The sequence below is a fragment of the Aedes aegypti genome, chromosome 3, assembly GCF_002204515.2.
Source record: "Aedes aegypti strain LVP_AGWG chromosome 3, AaegL5.0 Primary Assembly, whole genome shotgun sequence".
Lineage (NCBI taxonomy): Eukaryota > Metazoa > Arthropoda > Insecta > Diptera > Culicidae > Aedes > Aedes aegypti.
Window position 1 is genome coordinate 121,061,511 of NC_035109.1, and position 21,757 is coordinate 121,083,267.

Genomic DNA, 21,757 nt, shown 5'->3' on the forward strand with positions numbered 1-21,757 from the left:
GTTGTTACTAAAAATGACATCGCCGAAAACGACTCCGTTGTCAAAATTTTCATAAATATGTTCAATAAAACATAATTCACAAATTATTATAAAGCGTGAAGATTTTCCTTAGGAAATTGCATACATTTAGGCGTATTCCACAATTCAAGGTGTTTTTAATTTTAAAATAACTCAAAAAGTAAATGACTTATAAGAGTTTGACCTTCATATTCGGCTTCAGGGACCATGATTTTAGTAAGTAATGATATTTTCAATATTACCGAACAATGTTTTCATGGTGTGATCAATGTTACCCCATATCAGCTAAATCAAAAACTCACTTAAAACATTTTTTTAAACATGCTTTAAACTTTCAGAAAACAAAATACAGTACATAAACACGAACAATGGGTGGCAGTACTTGTTTTAAAAATATAAAATTTGCAACACATGCATTTTCAAATCAAATGTTTAAGAAATATTCAAAAAAATGATCAATGTTACCCCGGATTACGGTACCACCACTTGACACGACCAGTCAACGATCTACGATCGTAATCTGTCATGAAGACATGGTACAGCAAAAACTTCCATGTAGTGCCTAGTACCACAATATATTGAATTAGATCTCTTAAAATTAGTGCTTAAACTATTGTGAACTTGAACTAAATTGTCACTTAATACCTAAATTATCAAAAGTGGTTGAATTTTGATGAACTTAGAATCTAAAACCGCTCATATGGTGAGAAAAGTTAACTATTTGTTTAGAAATTATTAATAACTCGTGAGCTTACGATTTCTTCATGCAATAGTAAATACGTTTAGGAAATGGTGGGAATAACGTCAAAATCCACGATTTGCAATTGCCCTATTGTTTGCCAATTACCATTCGCTAATTGCATTTTATTATGCAACAACATAACAGCTGCAAGTGTACGACCGATAGGGATGCTTAAGAAGAACTTGATGTAAACGTGTAGCGAATTACTGAAAGTAAGTAAAATTATAAAAAGTATGCTTCGTGAACTGATTTATATGTTACATCTAGGAATTTATAACTCTCTCTTTGATGATGTTTAATTCTGGCGACCTTCGCAGCTATTCTTCCAACAGGCATGAACTTACTTGTTGAAATTCAGTGACCATCTTTGGGAAAAAAGTAAATTTTGAAAACAATCAAAATTTATTTTACCAAAACTAAACATAAAAAAACTTATTTTGTACAACTGTATTACTATAAATCGAGTCGTAAAGCAATGACATGTAGTTCTTAGTAATAAATTTGATTGCACAAGAACAGTGAAAACATTTGTGCAGAAAGAGAAACTTTAGATTACACTCAAATGTTCTTTACCTGGAAAAACTACAAAAAAAAGTTCCGAACTAATTGGCCTATAGATCGAAATTCAAAGCATTTATATACACATTCTATTTTGGTATTTATTTGCTTATACCAGTTTGGTTAGCATGTTTCGGGTGAAATGAAAATTTTAGATTACACTCAAAACTTATTTAGCTTAAAAATAGTAGAAACCCTCATTGTTTTAATTATTTGCTAATTAATCCAAATTTAAAGCGATGGCATTCAATTTATTCGACATAAATTTCATTCTAGAAATCTCAAAATATGTTTGAGCAGAAAAATAATTACTATATAACACTTTAAATTTATTTTACCTTAATACGACTTAAACTATTTTTTCTTTTTAGGTAGTTTGCCAGTAAATCACAATTCATGGTAATGTCATGTATTTTTTCCAGAGCAGTGATAAAGCTTTTTGTTAATACTTATTTTTCTACCTAAACAGCTACTAAAGTATTAGGTCTGTAAATCAAAATGCAAAGCAATTATATGTTAACAATAATTTGTATTTAGATGTCTAGTGAACATGTTTGAGCAATAATTAAATAAAAGAAAACACCCAAATTTATTTTACTATCAAAACTAGGAAACATGCAACTGTTTAACCTTTTTACCTTAAACAATTTGCTACGAAAATACTCTCGTCGCAATCATAATATAAGAAATTTAAGTTTAATAAAAACATTCTTTTAAAACCAGAAACTTTCAATGAACTTCTATAAGCTGATTGATGTGAAAAAAGTAGCAAGTCTTTGTTGCATTTATTTAATTGGGTGACTTCAAAAGAAAAAAAAGATCTCAATGATGTATAACTCTTTCTAGTTTAAAAAACTAAAACACAATTTATGACAAAATTACAAATTCAACTTCATAATTCGCCAAGGAATGGAAGAAAAACAGCTTCAAACTTTCTTCGGATCGTTTGCCAGGGTGCGTAGATGTCGTAAAATTAGTTTTTTTTTCTATTTTATTTGCTGGAAAATCGTTTAAAAAAGGCTTTTCGTAGTTTTTGAAATACAATAAATTTTTAATGCATTATAAATTTTATTTTCTGGACTAACTTGTTCACCAGATTTCTATAATAAAATTTATAGCGATAAAACAAGATGTTCTCGCATTATATTTTGATTCATTGGCAAATGGTATAATGTTTTTTTTTTTGAGTAAATCAAATTTTGAGTGTAATCAAAAATTTATATTTCAACCCAAACATGGGAATTGTGGTTCCGAGACTTATTTTCCACCAAGAAAACAATAAATTATCAACTTAAATATTGTTACATTGTTTCATTCGTACCACATATCCCTATCAGATTACACTAAGAAGCACAACTTTGGGTATACCATCTTTTAAAATACATTTTTAATTTTTGGGCCTAAAATATCAAGACTCAGAGGTTGCGCAAGTGACTCGTAGTTAAATTTTCAAATATTAAAATATGACCTTCAGTGAAGTCCTCATAACTTTGTTGTTTTGTAATCAATATTGAAGCTTTTGTCATCATTCACTTCAAAATCATATATATGAACAGTTTGTAGAATATCAAATCTGTCGAAAATCAAAACTAATCCTAGTTAAATATAGTTTTTTTTTTCTATTTTTTTCTTCTCTTGTACTAAATCAATCATCTTCGATTGACCATAACTTCATGAATACTCATCCGATCTCAGAACTTTCTACAATGATTTTGAGGCTAAGTTTGTTTTTCAAACTGTGCTTGCAACAAATTTATTTATAAAATTGTTTTGATTTAGTTATTTAACAAAAACTACCCAAAATATGTTTTTTTCAATGAAAAACCATAAAATTTTATAGAGTACTAGACGCGACTAACGAAATCGTGTACACAGAGCCGTAGCGTGGGTTCATGGCGCCCTTGGCGAACTTCCATTTAAGCGCCTCTCAATCAAAACTGTACACATCTATTTAACATGGTGAGAGTTAACGTGAACTATATCATTAGAATTCATTAGAAAAGAATCGTAGGATGCTAGAAATTTAGAACATATTTGATTATTGAGTTAATTCCTGCAGGACAAAACGCAAATTCTTTTATCTATTAGGGCAGATTGCCAACTATTGCACAGACTAAAAACGTGCCAATTATTGAACAACCCGTGTATTCCTTATGGATGTGCAATAATTGGAGTGTTTTTAGTCTATGCTATATTTTGCTATTTATCCTAAATGTTATTTGAAAAATTCCCAAGAATATTACAATTTATATAATAAGAAACAAATATGAAATATCGGTGTTCTAACAATTTTTTGGTGCCAATTTTAGTAAAATGTTTATTTGAAGAAAAATTCTTCTAAACATTTTAAAAATATTGATTAAAAAAAATAAAAGCTTCTTTATCCGATATTTATATCATATGACACTAATAGTACAACCTTGAAAAAAAAACCAAAGCCATACGCTTATGTGTTACACTTTTCACCACACTGCTGCCGTATAAGGCTTGCGAGCTTTTCTTAACAGTGTTGTACAAAATACAACAGCACGACTACTGAAGTGTTAAAAACGTAAATAAAAAAAATCATTTTTCATAAAAAAAAATTAGTGCTAAAAAGATTTTTTTTCAATTCACGTTGTCTTGGTCTAGACATTTTCATAAAGTATCATTTAAAAAAGTAATTTTAAATGAATTTTTAAGGAAAGGTACGATGGGTTACGTCATCTATAGCTTTCTGAAAACCAAAAATGAGTATATCAATCCTACTGATTCCATTTTTTTTGGAAAATCAAATGGCTATCAGCTAGCGTACAATATTTTTAAGTGTTATTAAAAATGTACCACTGATTTGGGAAGAATAATTCGCAGAATGCTGTGCGGATTTGGCCGGAGTTAAATTCTTAGAAAACCACACCCTGGATTGAATATGTCATCAAGATGGTTTAAAAAGTTCAAAAGTGTCGGTGAACCGCAAAGCGTTCTATCATAACCACACATAGTTTATTATATAGAAGACCTTGATTATTTGAGAATCTCGACAATTTTTTGGTTGAATCCAGTCAAATACTATGTTAGATTCATGCTCAGTATTTCATGAAAATTTCTTTCAGGATCCATATTGTGATTCATAGAGATTGTGTTTGAATTCAATATGTATTTTCAAACTTTACCATTTGTGTCACGCGTGTTGGCGCCCCCTTAAGGCTGGCGCCCTTGGCGGGTGCCAACCTGGCCAACCGCACGCTACGGCACTGCGTGTACACGACACTGAAGACGGCCTTACAGTTGAGGTCGAAATACGCGTATGGTATAGTACTAAATTCGGTTTTTCATCTACTTATAGGTATTCTACTTAACAGCTCGAAGATTTATTACAAAGAATTGTTGATTTTTTCCGCAAATTTCGTTTCTATTGTTTACTTCAAGTTTCAAAACCATTTTGTAATAACTACAAGTTGAAAAATGCACGTATTTTTATATTTTAAAAAGAACATGTTATCAAATTTATAAATGATTGCCGATGATTCGAAGTAGAGTAAGGTGGGGCAAAAGTTCGACCTTAGTGGTATAATCAAAGTTTCCAGGAAAACAATAGCAGTTAAAACAAAACAAATACCATACAGTGAACTTTCAACATATTGGCTATAATTTTGCTGAACAAACTTGTGTCAAAATATTAACTCATTTTTAGTTATAACAGTTTCAAAATTGATTGTCTTATTCGAACTTTTGCCCCACCGGTGGGGCAAGAGTTCGAATCTAGTGTGGGGCAAAAGTTCGCTGGCTAAAACACAAAATATCGATCCTTTTATGACAGGCATACTTTACACCAGCCGTAAACTTAAGTTTAACGAAAAATACACACTAAATTTTCAACAAAAAAAATTCCCAAAACCGAGTTAATTTTAATATACTCAAAAATAGCAGTTTTTCGCAAAACTATTATCTATTATCTATTAACAAATGAAAAAACCCAGTTTCAACTGAAGTTTTGACGTTAAACTGACAAAAATTTGAAAAAATATAGTATTTTCCTTGAAAAATTAATGTTTTTGTTCAGTCTTTGTCAAATAATTTAGTCAAAACTATTTTAAATTAATTTGTTGTACCAATAGTTTAATAACTACTAAATTTGATTCAAAAGCATGTTAAAATATTTAGAATCGGTTAAGTTCATGAAAAGTTATGTTCAAACAAAGACGATTTGTTTTAAGTAAGCAGAGGAAAAAAAAAACTGCTTGTAGCTAAGACTTATTTTGATTTTAGACAAGTGTGATATTTCACAAACTTTTCATAAATTTAATTTTGAAAAGAATGATGCTAAGAGCTTCAAAATTTGTTGAGAAATAACGAAGTTATGAAGACTTCACGCATATTTCAATACTTGAAAATTCACCTTCAAATCGCTTGCGCCACCTCTAAATCTTAATATTTTGGCTTAAAATTTGAGGTTTCCCGTTTAATTTAGTTTATGTTAAGAAGAGCACAGGAATTTTTGGTTTTGGAACTTTCGAAAAATAAGCCTCATCCTAATGAATACTGATCTCCAAAAGTTTTTTAATTCGATTGCTGCAAAAAATATTAAAATCGCTTCGAAAACGACGGAGATATGCATTGTCAAAGCTGGACTCTTAACCTTTTCTGGAACTTTTGTTGTAAGCGTAAGTTTTCTTCCCCGTGATAGTAAAAGAGTAGAACGTTTCCAACTGAAAGTATTTTTTACAACGCTTACTATTTCTAAAGGATCAACTAGCATTAATCTTGTTTTATAAAAAAAAGCAAAATTTAAGAATTTTTTTGGATTTTCACCATAGATTTTATTTTATTTTCTTTGCTTAAGCACAATTGTGGGATACCTTGGGCATTGTCGGGTTAATAAAGATAAAAAAAAATCATATATTATATCAGTATACAGACTTTCTGGACAATCATTAGATTTTCTGAAAATTATTACAGAAATGAATATTGAGAAATCTCAGATTAACTTCTCCAGATATTTCACTGGATTTTGTTCAAAAAATCCACGGGCAATTCTTAACGATTATGACAAGAAATATGTCTGAAATTCTTCATATCTATTCTAATTCCGGTTGGAATTTCGTAGTGAGCAATTCTCGCTGAAACCAGGCCGCCATCGGCACCCATCGTTAGAATTCCAATTTTATGTCACTGATCGCTAATTCTCAATAAAAAATAAGGGTGGTCCTTTCGGTTTTCTCAAATTGGTGGACCCCTCGTACGCCAGCTAGCTAAACATTTTGCGAAAAAGCCCATTTTATGTTAAATCTTGAGTATTTCTTCACGTGATATGTCTCATATTTCGCTTGGAACACAAAGCAAACTTAGTGGCACCGTATAGGGAAAGGATATAGCTTTTATTTGAAGTTAAAATACTTTTGGCGGCCATTTTGAATTTGGCCGCCATCTTGAATTTTGTTAGAAAAATTGTTTTTTCACCATAAGCGCACCGCTCGTTTTTAATTCTGAGATCACCATCAGAAGACTGAGGAAAAATTGCGTAAGATAGGCTACAAAAACTAGGTGAGCAATGGTATTTACCCTATGAATTAAACGATTTTCTGAATCATGTTCTACGATTTTGACGTATATGGCGAGTGCAATCAATCCAAACATCATTTTTTGCACAACAAACAAACAGTTTTTCAATCCTTGGTGTTTTATTCGAGTCAGAAAAGTAAGAGTATTATTTAAAAACCCATGATTTATAGAAAAATGGACTTTTTCGCAAACTGTTTAGCTAGCTGGCGTAGGAGGGGTCCACCAATTTGAGAAAACCGAAAGGACCACCCTTAAGTTTTATCGAAAACTAGCGATCAGTGACATAAAATTTGAATTCTAACGATGGGTGCCGATGGCGGCCTGGTTTCAGCGAGAATTGCTTAGTAACATTTTACAAGAATTGTCAAAAAAAACTTACATGGAACTTTAAGGCAATTCAGCAAAAAACCTTGCCAATAGTGTACATTTTGAGAGTTCTGTGAGAAATGCTCAATAAATAGTCCTGACAACTCTTCAAGAATACCCTAAGTTGCTACTCTTGGTTTTAGCCCATTACTCCGAAATGCATAAATAAATTTCCCCAATAGGTCTTTCAAAAATTTCAAACGAGGCATCATTATTTAGTTAGTCTTTGAAGTTCACGCTGCTTTTTTTTTTTCTTCTTCTTTTTTTGTATTACGTCCTCACTGGGACAGAGCCTGCTTCTTAGATTTACGTTCTTATGAGCACTTCCACAATTATTAACTGAGAGCTTTCTTCGACAAAGTAGCCATTTTCGCATTCCTGTATCGGGTGGCAAGATGATACTCTATGTTCAGGGAAGTCAAGGAAATTTTCATTACAAAAAAATTCTGGATCAACCGGGAATCGAATCCAGACAGCATGGTTTTGCTTTGTAGCCGCGGACTCTAACTACTCGGCTAAGGAAGGCCCTCCTCAAGCTTTGAATTGTCCAAATAAGCCGTTTCTGTGCAGAAGCATGTGTAAATTAAAAAAAAATCACCACATCCTACCGTTAGCCAATAACGCCAACAGCAGCTAGTTCTAGGGCTCACTGAAGCGCATCTTCGACTTTACGGCAACGGACCAGCCATTCATATTTCACTGCCCTCCGCACCGCAGGCCATCATTAGTCTCATCAGCTGGTTGTCATAATTAGTCGTTAGCCATCGCGACGTGCTGCCCACACGTATGTGTACACTAGGGTGCGACTTATTTTTTTGAAAATTCTCGCGATCTTTTGCGTGTTTTCTCCTGATTCGATATCACATAGCATAGCAAAGCATAGCCTAGTATAGACTAACTATACATGTCAATGGCTACTACTCCGTGATTGATCCGATCTTGTAAGATATGCGTTTTGATTTAATTGAATAATGGATGCGACTTTCCGCTAGTTCTCGAAGCGCACATTTTATCAGATCTCATATTATTGAGCAATAACGGCGCAGGAGTGTTAGTGTGTAGTGATTGTAGAGACCGAAAACACCTCTGCATCTCCACAATCATAGATAATGAGGGAAAATAGGCTCTTACTCAAAACTAGTATAGGATTTTTGCTTCCCTGTGAAATGCTGCTAAAACATTTAAAATTGGTTGAAAAATAACGGACGTCTGTTTATTTCACGGAAGGTAATATTTTGTATTTTAAATTCGCTTGAGCCAATTTTCTTATTTTTGGCACAAACTTTGAGATTTCCCTGTTGATGTGATTTGAAATCAAAAGAGCGCACTGACTTTTAGTTTTGAGCCGCACCCTAATGTACACCTTCTTCTGCTAAAGGTGCGTTAGCTACCTAGCGCTTCTAACAGCTCCTACACTGTCTGTTCTACTTCATAATTTCGGAGGTTCGTGTTTCATCAAATACCGCGCAACCTTCTCCTCTACGGTTCCCCGCTCGCGAAAAGTCGAAATCCAGGCAGCAAAACCAACAACGCAGTCGGTGCCCGTTTACGACCCAGAGCCCAGCGAATTAACTGTTGATTTACGAGGTGCTGCCGAAATGATGACCCGACTGATGAATGCGGATTGCAGGAGTCATACTTACGGGATCGTCAACGTCAGCTATGCTTTCCTGGTGCGTTTTTTTTTTTGGTGCGGGGGTGTAGAGAGGCATCTTGTTAGCGAAGGAACGGATCTTGTGGCGTGTGGATTGTGGGTGAAGTAACGGGAAGTGATTTCTGGGATGGGTTGGGTGTTACTGGTTTAAAAGTTTGGAATGCTTGAATGGGTGCGGGGAGTAGGTCGGAGCCAGTTGTAGGTGTCTACTACACTTTTTATTGTCACTTCATTGTTATCAGTTGGCAAGGCCCAATCAATATGCATTGCTGGATGCATAAGTTAATCATGTGGTCGAATCCATGACATATAGTCGAATAGTTTTTCGTTGAATGACGTTTAGTCGCAAATACGTCGAATAAAAATAAAGTGAAAATAATATGTAACATTGGATCGGAATATGAGATTAAAAAAAATCTACAAAGATATTGGGTGATCTTCCAGTACCGGACAGCTTGATTGTTTTGAAATTTTTTCACTAGTGTCTCAAAACAAATTCATTTTTTTTATGAATTTCGTCGATCATGGTATCAAATATGCAATAAAAATAAGAAGAATGAACATTTTGAACAACATCATAACATGTGGTATTTTTCGTCATGTATGAAAAAGGTTTTTGATGGACATTTTGCAAACTAAGTAAAACTCTCTTATAAATGTTGGAAATGCATTAAATTGGCTATGAAATACTATTACTGGAGTAAACACATCCAGATTATGTCCGATATTGGGAGCCAACTTTCATGATTGGCAATTTTGGTACTAGAATACGTCATCAAACTGTAATGTCGAAATTCATATTTATTTTTGTTATTATTTATCATGAATGGAGAACTGAAACATATAAAACCAATGCCTTCTTAATTATCAATTTAGCTTAGCTTAGACTGGCTACACATATCAATGGTTGCTATTCCGTGATTGACCGAAGTCAGTGAAAATGCACAAAGAATCAATTAGAAGTTCGGCTGGGATTGGCCATAATCTTCTTCAGTGTGAATAATTCAGTGCCTCTATTTATACATGGTCAATAACAACGCCGGCCACGTCCATGCAGTCAGGTGGGATTGGGGGAAGGAATGCTAGTGTGTAACCTTTGCTATTTGGAGACCGTGATTGCCTCTGCATCTCCACAAAGGTTAGTGGGAGGGATGTTTGTTAATGGGGAGGATCGTTGGGTCACAGGATTCACTTTGATAAGCTAAGAGACCATGATAAATAATTATTTGTGAGATATAAACATGCTTATATTTAAATATAATATTTTCATTTGATATGAACAATATCTATGTAGAGAAAAATTATGCCGACACTTGAGGTGACGAACCTTTCAAAGTTTGTTGAATAAAGCGAACCTTTAAAAAGTCTACACTAGTAGTGTCGAACCATTTTTTTTTTATTAAAAAAAATAAAGGTAAAAAGAAAAAGGAGTTTTGAAAAAAAAAAGTTTAGTCATAAAAAATTTATGAATCAGAGTTTATGTCGACACTCACAGTGACGAACCTTTCAAAGTTTTTTGATAAATCATATCTACGTCTCACCATTGTAACGGTTAAAGGTGCAGTCATACATATTTTATAGATTAGAAATAGTAGCATGAAACGAGCACACCAATTGATCCGTCATCCTTGAGCATCAACAATCCACTTTCAGCTTCACTCGTTTGCTCGGCTATATAAAAGCACTCAGAGAAAATAGGCACGCGACCCGAGAGGGAAAACAACTGACGACTGCTCGGGCTTTCTTGACGCACTGCCCAGGAGCAAGCGGCAACGTCGAAAGATCAAAAAGAACTAATCGAATGCGGCACTTTTTCACTTTCACTCGACCGACGCGCGACACGTTTGATCCTGCGCTCATCGCCAGCCCCAGCAGGAGCAAGCGTCAAGGTCGAAGGATCAAACACAACTCAATACGTTCTTAGTTATCATTTTAGTGGCTTAAGTATCCGGTAATGGGGGATAAGGGCGTCCCTTCTCCCAGATCTTTTTTAACATTCTTACCATGAAAATAGTGATCTGAAAGCTGAAAATTTCAAGCTTTCTATGTGGTGATTTAAAGGTGGCTCAAAGACGATGTAGGTTTATTTGGAAATTACTATGGAGAAATTTTGAAAAATGTTCCAAACACGTTAGTACTGTAATGTAAGTACAAACTTATCATCCCATAATGAAGATCCATTCTTCAAATCTTAATAAAGAATGTTGCTGAAGGAACAATTCCCTGTTGAGCTAATTCTGAATTTTTTTTTTAAACATTTTTCAAAATTTCTCTATAGTAATTTCATATCGTCTTTGGGCCGCCTTTAAATCACCACCTAGAAAGCTGAAAATTTCACAGAACACTATGTTTATGGAAATAATGGTAAAAAAAATATGGGATAATGGATTTTCAAACTTTTTTTTTTATTTTGGACCGCTCTACTGGGGAATTTCCCGCTAAATACTTTAGCTGTAGTACTAAACACTATTCCAGAGGCACTTACTTGGATTTATATTTGAATCAAAGACATTTGCCTCTCATGAGAATAAAATATTCAAGTTTTCAAAATTTTATGTAAAATAATTAAAACGAAACACTCCACCTTGACAGCAGTCAACGCGTTGCAACGATTGTGGAGTTAGATTGTTGAAAAAAGAGTAATCGTTTCAAGAAATCTTTACACATGCTACCGTCTACAAAATGTATGGAATAGTTCTGAGTTCTACCATGAATTCAATTGATTAAAAAAAATCAATTTTGCAATCATTCATTTGCATGGTCCCACTGAACATAAACCCTCGACTTATTTTCTGTTCGACTAAATGTCGAACACTTGGTCACTTTGATTATATGTACCGTTTTGTCTCAAATTCCAGACATGACTCATATTCCGAACAGTAGCGATTTAAAATGTTTAGACTAATATTTTCAAGCCCATCAAATAATGAGGACCCGCATTGTAAAAGAATTTATCATCCTGCTGAGGAATTTTGAAGATTTAATGAAAAATCAATATTTAAAGCCGAGTGATCCGAATTTGAGACAAACCGGTACTTTCAATTAAATGTCTTTTCGACGCCTAAACCCATGTGGTCTGCTACTTATTTTTTCATGATACATCAAGGTATCAAAAAAGAAGCGCTCGATGAAACCAACTTTACTATGGCGCATATCGTTATAGTCCATATTTCTTTGATTGGTTGCTAGAAAGCGAATATTCTTTACGAATAATTGATTTTTAGAATCGACATTGGTATCATTTTACGAATCAGATTGACATTTAAAAGGATAAAACTGATTAGATTTTTTTAATGAGTTGATGGACCATAAACCTCGCATTATATTTCTGAAAGGCCAATAATCAAATTGAAAACATATCTGGTGTCATACCATTTTAAATCATCTTTCAACACTCACAAACCATGCAAACACTGTCAACAGAATCATAAAACTTTCCATTATAAACTCGATTTTTTGAACTTTTTTTCAAAACAAACAAAGGCCTCCGGCTCAAAACGGCCACTGAATGGATCTCTCCTTTTGGAAAATGGTCTACGATCGAAAATGTTCGAGAACTGTCATTGGGTTCAACTTGGTGTGAGGCCAATGACTCTCTCATGTTCATTTAAAGCAAACGGAAAGGGCCAAGTCTTGAGCCAATGCACGCTAATATAAAATTATGTTGGCCTATAAGAAGGCCAATCCTTGGTTTAAAATTGAAAATAGGATGGTTCCATAATAGTTTCCACATTATTGGCAGTTTGTAGAATAAAATAGATTATTAACGTGTATTTATAACCCATCGTCACTCAACGAACATCTTGGTGGACATGTTCCATTCCAGCTTGAGCTTGAGCTTGATTGGCCACCCGTGGTTGCTACTCCAGTGTCGCAAGATCAGCTGCACTTACACAAGGAACCAATCAGATGACTGCTTGGGACTAACAGGCACCCTCACTGGTATCTTCTATTACTGGTGATCTTCTATTTTTAGGCGACAATGGCGCCTGCCATGTCAGATTTCTGACGAATGTGGGGAAGGAGGAGGAATTGATGGTGCATTAAACTGACTCCCACAGTGGACGGGGGATATATACCTGCATCTACGCCAGTTCATGCGGGAAGGTGTAGGGCTGGTATGATTTTTATGGCAGAGAGGCTTGCTGTTTGGTTGGCAGACGGCCTAGGAATCAGGCGAACCCATGACCTGCTGCTTATGAAGCAGAAGCGGTAGCCATTGAACCACCAACACCGTCGCACAATTGTCTAAGACATGTTCTACTGACTTGCACATTTTGGAAATTCAGTCTGCTTTCGGATACTTTGAGGATTATCAACTGGGAGTTTTCTTTTATAATGCCTTCTTTGTACCGAAGCGGTTCTTCGACATCTTCAATGTCTTCGAACACAACGAACTACAAAACATAGGATCAGTTGTATTGAACTTGTTTTACATTTATTTGATCCAAAACGTCTTATTGAAATGGAAAACCTCTGATTAAATTCATTAACATTGCTGTTCATTGAGTGACGTATTTGGAAAGCGCGTTACGGCATTTGTCAACCTTGTAGTCTGCACTGACAGGCAAGTACTTCTTTTTTGATTGCCTCATGAAAAAGTGAAATTTGATTAAAAAATTGAGGTGAGAAAAGTAGAAAAAAAATTGAGTGAGACAAAAAATCGGCCTCAGTTCAACCAAATATAGTATTTCAAATAAAAGGAAGATTTTTTTAAAGGAAAACTGAATTTAACAAACCCCAACAACACCAAAATTTCCAAATTTCCAATAAGGCCCAAGACATTTGCATTATTTCAATGATACAAAAAATATACACTAGACAATTGGTTTAACATTATTGAAAACAAGACAGGAAAAGTCTTGTCAGCCAACTATGGCCGAAAAAGTTGATTCCAAAGAATACCTAGTTATTTACTAAGTCGTTTCTATTCTTAGTCCTTTCTACCATTTGCCGTTCTACAAAAATTTATTTGACTAAGTGTTCCAAAGCCGTTTTGGTAATATTCACAGAACATTGTTCAGCGAAATTATTGTCCAACTTTACAATCATATAATTTAATTTACTTTTGAAAGTATTTCTGATGAATGGCACTAGTCGAATCAATGATGACATTTTTATTCCTGAAATTTTCATTACATTTTGCAAGCTTCTTTCAGTCTTGTTTTCTTCAGAAACTTTGACAGAAATGTATCGATCTTCGTGGCAAAAGCAGCGTCTATTTATAACTTAACGCTAACATTAGAAAATTTTACCTCCTCTCCCTCCTCCTTTGTATGGGCCGCAACGCTTCAGTAATTATTTAAGCGATGAATCTTCAAAAAACCTTATCAAAATTATAAACATTTTCAGAATTTTTCAAATAAAAAAATGTACCACTTTTATAAATTGGCGATAAAGAGTTCTTGATTCAAGAAAAATGTGTTGACATTTTCGCAAACATATGTTTACATTCGAACAATTCAATTTTCCATTTTTTTACAATGAAAAATCATATACAGTCAACTCTCCATAATTCGATATTGGAGGGACTATCGAGTTAGGGAAGTATCGAGTTATAGAGCACAAAACCAGTGCAAATGCGATCCAAAGGATCATCAAAGTAGCCATGAAAACCAACTTTACTATGGTTCTCTAAATTGATATCTGGATACCGGGTACCACCGTCGATTTGACCACATTTAATCTGAACACTTTTTAATTTGTATCCCGCTAATTTCCACACGGAGACGGACCTGGTGTAGGGGTTAGAACACACGCCTCTCACGCCGAGGACCTGGGATCGAATCCCATCCCCGAGATAGTCACTAAAAATTTCAGTGGTGACGACTTCCTTCGGAAGGGAAGTAAAGCCGTTGGTCCCGAGATGAACTAGCCCAGGGCTAAAAATCTCGTTAATAAAGATAGAAAAAAAAATAATAATTTGCACATCGTTCAGATTAAAAATGGTTCAAACGTCATTTAACTCATGGAACGGAGTAAAGTGAAATGGAACGCTGTGCAACGGAAGGCATAATCAAAACAAAACAGCCAAAAGGGTAACCAGAATTACGATTTTCTATTGTTCGTAGGGTGACTAGAAATTCAAATTAAAAATGAGCCCCGATGGTTTGCATGAGGTACACACTTAGATTTTTCTCACGAGCTCGGCTGTGAAAATCTCGGATTTTCAATTTTAGCCGAGACTCAGCCAAGCATGGGAAAATTCACTCACTCACCCGAACGCTACCGATAAAATATCTGCAAAGTATCTGCTGCCACCGAATGTTCAATGACTGCCGAACGCTACTAGGGTGAGCGCAATCCCGACGAATCGTAAACGATTGAGATAAACCGAAAATGAAAAGATATACGGAGCGGAGAGGGCACCTATCCTCTCTTAAATTGGAGACACGAAAGAACGCGTTCGCCATTCGATCACTGAAAGCTTCCTGCGAAATGTACAGATTTTGCGTTCACTGAAACATTTCGCCATTACCAGTCAGTGAACGCTCTTCAGCTCTCAAATACGAATGCCACTGGTGCGGAATCGGAATGTAAAGAATCATTCGCTACAGCAATCGGATGCCTTCGGCACGAGGAGTCGGTAGTGAATCATTCTGTTGCCGTTTTTTCTAACTTGTCACTCGGCAAACAAGAAGAAAGCGCATTGGAAATTGAAACACTCAGCTTGGTCGGAGAAACGGCAATCTCGCTCTTGACCGCTTGTGGATGTGAGCGAGAGAAATGCAATATTCGAGTGAATGTTTCCCATGCTTGGACTCAGCTAACAGGTGGTCAGGTTGCTTAGCAACGAAGTAAGATTAACTGATACTCGGCTTTTATTTACAAAGATCTCATGAAATTCGTTTGCCGACTGCTCGGCTGTTCAAATCTCGGTTAAAATTAGCCGAGATTCGGCATTTTGAATTAAGTGTGTTCCGTTCAAATTAGCGGGGGTGCACGGTACCGAATATCGAGTAAGCAAGAGATGACTGCATTTATTTTTTTGATAAAAAACCTGAAAAAATGTGAAACATTAAGGAGTATATTTTTCACTTTGACTAACTACAGTTTTGATTCTAATTCCAATTACTCTTCTTTGTAGGGGAAATTTTCAATAAAAATGTTTCTACTTGGGAATGCTGGTTGAGCTCATTTGGTTAGATCAATTGATAATTTTATGTATCACTAGTGGTCCTGGCAAACTTTGTCTCACCATCAAGTAGGATGTTGGAAAAGGGAAAATCCCATACAAAATGATAATTACATTCACACTTGATTTTTCTACTTTTCTGGTGAATATCTTTAGCTTTTTGCACATACAAACACGTCACAAACACAGCTCTTCAGGAACATAACTTTGAAACAATAAATTGAAATTCGATAGCCCGTAATATGACGACCATTCCATTTTTATTAGTATGGATATAGATTAAACATTGTATAAGCTGTCCGAAATTTAAAAATAAAGTATTAAAAATTGTAGTGAATGAGCCGTAAAATTGTTCAGAATTCATTATGCGTGTACAATTCAGCCAACTGGTAGTTTGTAAGAGTGTTCGAAGAACGTCAATGAGCGTCACATCGGAATCGATGATGATCGTGAATGAGTAAAGTGGTATGCGTAAATGGGCGATGAAGGAAAACGAATGAAATGGATGGTGCGAGAAGGTGAAAACGCTACAGGCGAGTTGAGGAGAAGCAGGACGAAGTTTTCAGTCTTGAAAGTACTTTTGCGTGGTGTAGCCGTCGGTTCGCTTTACGTGAGACGGAATCAGAATCATGATTTCTAAGTGCGATTTTTGAACTTCGTTACGGTCACTACAAGAATATGAAGCCAAAGTTAAGAGCATTCAGAACAAAAGTCAAGAAATGGGCAGACAGTTTAATTTAGATTTAGATTCATACAGCGAAATCGAAACCACTATTCGATAGCCTAATGTTTTAACGAATATGTATTTTTTTGGTAAAATTTCACTATCCCACAAAATAATGCCATGAAGCTCAAAGTTTTTTGATCATTAAATTACATTATATATTTTAAATTTCAAATACGTGTATAAATTTTACGACAATTCTGTCACAGTATTGAACCCTTAGAAGAACAAGTTTAATTATGTCATAGTTTCTAGATTTGTTCGAGATGGGCAAAAAGAATCGGAGCCGTTCAAAAGATCCGAATCACTCCAAAGAACGAGTGATCCGTCGCTTTTTTTGGCAAGAGTCGGTTCATTTGATCAGCACAGCTCAGACAAAAAGTGACCTGGAAAAGAGCGAATCAATTCATTTCCCCTATTATCTTTCGTTCATTTCTCAGCTTCACTATAACGCTTGACACGTGCTTTGCTTTGCACGCCACGGCACACGTGCACACACAGTTAACTACAGCTCCGCACTCTCAACATGCACAGCTAAACAACTAATTTGCCCCGCCCACTTGCATAGAGGGCTCTTAATGTAGTCAGAGAAGTCACCTTGAAGAAAAGATAGAGAGAAAGTCAACTTGAGAGGCAAAGCACGAAATTCTTCCCTTGTCGCGCAACAGTTACAGTGAGTGAATCGCTCGGTTCAGTTCGCTCTTCCTTAGCTCAGTGGATCGAGCAATTGATCCGTTAAAAAGAACCGGTTCTCTAAAACGAGTGATTCGGATCGGATATGTTCCCTAAAATAAGCAGTGTTGCCCATCTCTAAGATTTGTTCATATGTTTTTATTTTGTATCCAAATTACTTCTGATTGGATTTCGAAAATTTATGGGAAGTTTTTTTATCGTTATGTTAAAAATGCAGTAGAGTTGTTGGAGAAACGTCCGATGGATTTATAGGATGACTATCTGTGCAAACCTAGGAACAAAATTTGGCCGGATTTGTGAAATGAATTTTGAAGAAATACTTTGATGAGTTTTTATAGCAACTCAAGAAAATTTCTTGTGAAAACCTTACAGGAAAACAAAAAAAAAAAATAAAATATCTGGACTTCTTCAAAAGCACTTTCTATCTTGATAATCTGAAATCCAGTGGAAAGATTTATAAGAAGAATGTTTCCTGTAAAAAGCTATAAAACTATGAACCACGAAGATAGAATTTAGTTGATATATCCTTCTTCAGGAAAAACCTTTTGGAAATTCATTCTTGCTAAGCCCAGTAGAAACGTTCACGACTCCAAAGCAAAGTCATGCTGAAGCTGTTTGGGTTCGATTCCCGTACGGTCAAGTTTTTTTTTTGTAATAAACATGCCTTCGTAAGCCTTCCTGGGCGGCAAAAATGGCCACTTTGACAAAAAAAAGTTGATGAAATGTACATAAAACATTGCTGAGAAGCAGTCTAAAGACTCTTTGGAAAATGCAATATTTAATTAACGATTTGCAAAATTCTTGTGGTAATTTTACAGAGATTTCTCAAGCACTATCCCTGAAATTCATTCCAGGAATTTCTACAGAAAATAGAACACAATAAACTTACCTATAAAGAAAAACGCTGATCATCTTTGCAAATCATGCGGTTTACTGGCACTCTGTAAAGAAAAGAAAATGGAACTGTCAGTACATAGTTTTTTTTTCCTAAAAAGGACATCTATCGTTAAGGTAGAATCCTTTGAATAAATAAATCATAACCGTTTTCGGTTAGATGAGTTAATCTAGCTTTGTCTGTCTGTTGGTAGCAAGCAGATGATTCGAGATGGTTCACAAATAATGTAACGCTCAATTTCAACTTTTCTGACACCCTAAAATATTTTGAAAGGAATATTGGATAACTTATTGCATTTTCTGAAGCTTCGTTTTTCTTCGTCATGAGTGATTTATAATAATCCATATGGCGCAACATGTTCATTAATATTTTTAGCATACAAGCGCTTACTGCTGAATTTTATATAAAAACATATCACTGCCAAAATTATGTTAATTTCCCTGATTTACGAAAAAATGTTTTTCGGATAACTTCCCAAATTGAAAAAAGTTGCTCTTGCCCTTTTTTTTCTGAAGTCTTGAAATCTAACTGTAAATATTAAAAGTTAACCAATTTGAGTGATGTTTCTATCACGGACGCATAATATAAATTTTGTATTCGAAAAAAAAATTAAATTGTTTTGGCCATTTGTTGTGCGTTCTTGCTCAAACTTTCAAATTAACGAACACACAAATTTCAAGATTCAATCGTAACTGTTTGCTTATTAAGCTTTTTTATCAAAAAGATAGATAAACCACAAATTTCTTAGGTAAGCACTAATTACCAAAATCAGCTCTGTCCCCCATTTCCGCGCGATATCATTTACCGTACCATTATCATGCCCTAGTAAGTTTCGAAGCCCACGGTCCGTTGTTGCCGCTGAATCTGGCCATTTATCCAATCGGAAGCCTCCAATCAACTGAGCGCCGCTCATCTCTAATTGAAGACTGCACCGCCTCAGCGCCGACCGCCGTAGAAAACACAGTGGAAATGAATCGCTCACCGCCCGCTTGCCATATCGCCATTTAATTACATTATCAATTTCTTTAATCTCGTTTTGGTGTATTTTCATGGCGGTCATGGCCAATCCACACCACTCCATTCCGGATTCGAGAGTCTATGAGAGACCGCGTCAAACAACAACCGAACCCCGCGCGGAGACCCAAAAGCCCACTTTTTCCATCCTCTTTTGTTGGGGATCCATCGCACAGTGGGACTGTTTCGGAAAAAAGGCGATCAAAACTTCTAAGGGGTTTAAGATGGAAAACAAAACTCGATATTGATAATGTTCTCGAAACATTTAAATTAAGAAATTCCATTGTTGAAGCGAGGGGCATTGCAATACCAAAATGTGAAGTAAAATTCGAATCCGTGATTAAAGATAGCGATTCTAAACTCTTGATCCGTCTTAAAAACGTGAGGAGAGGGCAATTTGAACGCACTCGCGATCCTGATAAGAAAATTGTATGGCAGGATCGGCAAAACAAAAGGAAATAATGTTTTACTCAATTATGGATGGTTGAATTTTCTACATCCTCATCAAGAAATTTCCAGAGAGTAGCTTATCATTCTTGGATGATATATTGGCATATTTTCCTGACAAATGGATGAAAAAAATCCAAGGTTGTAACAATTTCGAAACCAGACAAAAATACTGCAGAAGCTTCTAGCTAACGTTCAATTAGTTTGCTATCCTCCATCAGTAAACTTATTGAGAAGTCATTTTGAACAGAATGATGGTCCACATCAACGAAAATTAAATTTTGTGCCAATGAACAGTTCGGATTCTGCCATAGACATTCGACAACTCATCAACTTTTACGTGTAACAAATTTGATTCGTTCCAACAAATCTGAAGGCTATTCTACTGGTCTTGCTCTTCTAGACATAGAAAAAGCATTCGACAGTGTTTAGCATGAAGGCTTGATTGCAAAATTAAAGAACTTTAATTTTCCAACATACATTGTTAGAATAATTCAAAGTTATCTGTCAAATCGTACACTTCAGGTTAATTATCAGAACTCCAGATCTGAAAGACTTCCTATAAGAGCTGGTGTTCCTCAAGGCAGCATTTTGACACTGGCCTCTCCGCCAAAGAACGAAGCCTGCATGTCATCTGTAGTCAATTGCAAAAGAGTTTGGATGTTTTTTCTTCATACTTTGAAAAATAGAAGATTTCTCCAAATGCTTCCAAAACTCAACTAACATTATTCCCACATAAACTAAAGGCTTCTTAGTTGAAACCTTCAAGTAGACATGTTGTTACGATGAGAGGGGTTCCAATAAGTTGGTCAGATGAAGTTAAGTATCTAGGGCTCATGCTAGATACAAATCACATTGAAGTTGAATGTCCTGCCAAATGCAACAAATATATAAAATGTCTGTATCATCCCATAAACAGAAAACCTGAACTTTGTCCTTAAAACAAGCTTTCGATCTTCAAACAAATTTTCAGGCCAGCAATGTTGGTTTTTGTACCAATATGGACTAACTGTTGTAACACCAGGAAGAGAGCTCTGCAGTGGATTCAAAATAAAATTTTGAAAACGATTCTGAGGCTACCTCCCTGACATAGTACTAATGAATCACATAGAGCAGCGGTTTTCAGATCGTGCTCCGCCTTGGCAGATGCTCCGTGTTAATTTGAATTTGAAATATCTCAACTTTTTGCTTTAAAATATGATTTTAGTTATATCACCCAAGCCATACGTAGAATTTGGTTGACATATTGTAATTAAAAGGTTATAAGTATTCTGTCGGCGAATGTCTGATCATATATTTTGTATGGGATAGTTTTGGCTGCAAAATTGGGTTTTCCTTGATTTAGATTTATTTTTTTTTCCGAAAGAACAATTTGAAACTTTCAGGGTTTTCAAGTATTGTTGGGATACGCCTTGTTACGCAGTAACTGACTTTCTGGTGTTGTATTGCTGTTTGCATTTGAAGTGCAAATCTCAACTAAATGAGGTCCAAATGCGGTAAGACAAAACAATCAAAGGACACCTAGCAACAATTACTCATATCACCGCCAACCTAGCAAAAAAAAAACTATATTTGGCATCGGGTTCCTTGTGGAAAATCTTACCGCGTTTGGTGTTCCCGCATTTGATATTTGCATTTCAAACGCACACAGCAATACACCTTGAATGCTTTATTGTCACAGTTTAATTTCGAAATAAAAAGCTTGCTCAATTATATTAAACAAATGTTTTGAGATTAGGATTAAGATATTGAAATAAAATAAAAATTAATGATAGATTTACCAATATAAGTCAGTGACAATACTTAGTAACCATTTTTCCCGTACTAAGGGTCGATTTCTTCACCATGGCTTAAGCCGTAAACCACGCTTACCCATATAGTTAAACTAGGTTTAAGGCCTAAGCGAGGGTGAAGAAATCGACCCTAAGTGCTTTAGTTTGGGGCTCTGTATCTCAGCGTCTGGTATTGCG

The 21,757-nt window shown here is 35.3% G+C and overlaps 1 protein-coding gene across 1 annotated transcript in view; it reads right to left on the bottom strand.

Annotated features, from left to right (window-relative positions):
• Positions 1-18,372, bottom strand: part of LOC5566842 (zinc finger protein with KRAB and SCAN domains 3) — an 83,817-nt gene extending 65,445 nt beyond the window's left edge. The window contains exon 1 of the mRNA XM_001651202.2: positions 18,321-18,372. The gene's annotated coding sequence lies outside the window, so the exon portion shown is untranslated. The remainder of the gene's footprint in view (positions 1-18,320) is intronic.
• Positions 18,373-21,757: the final 3,385 nt, after the last annotated feature.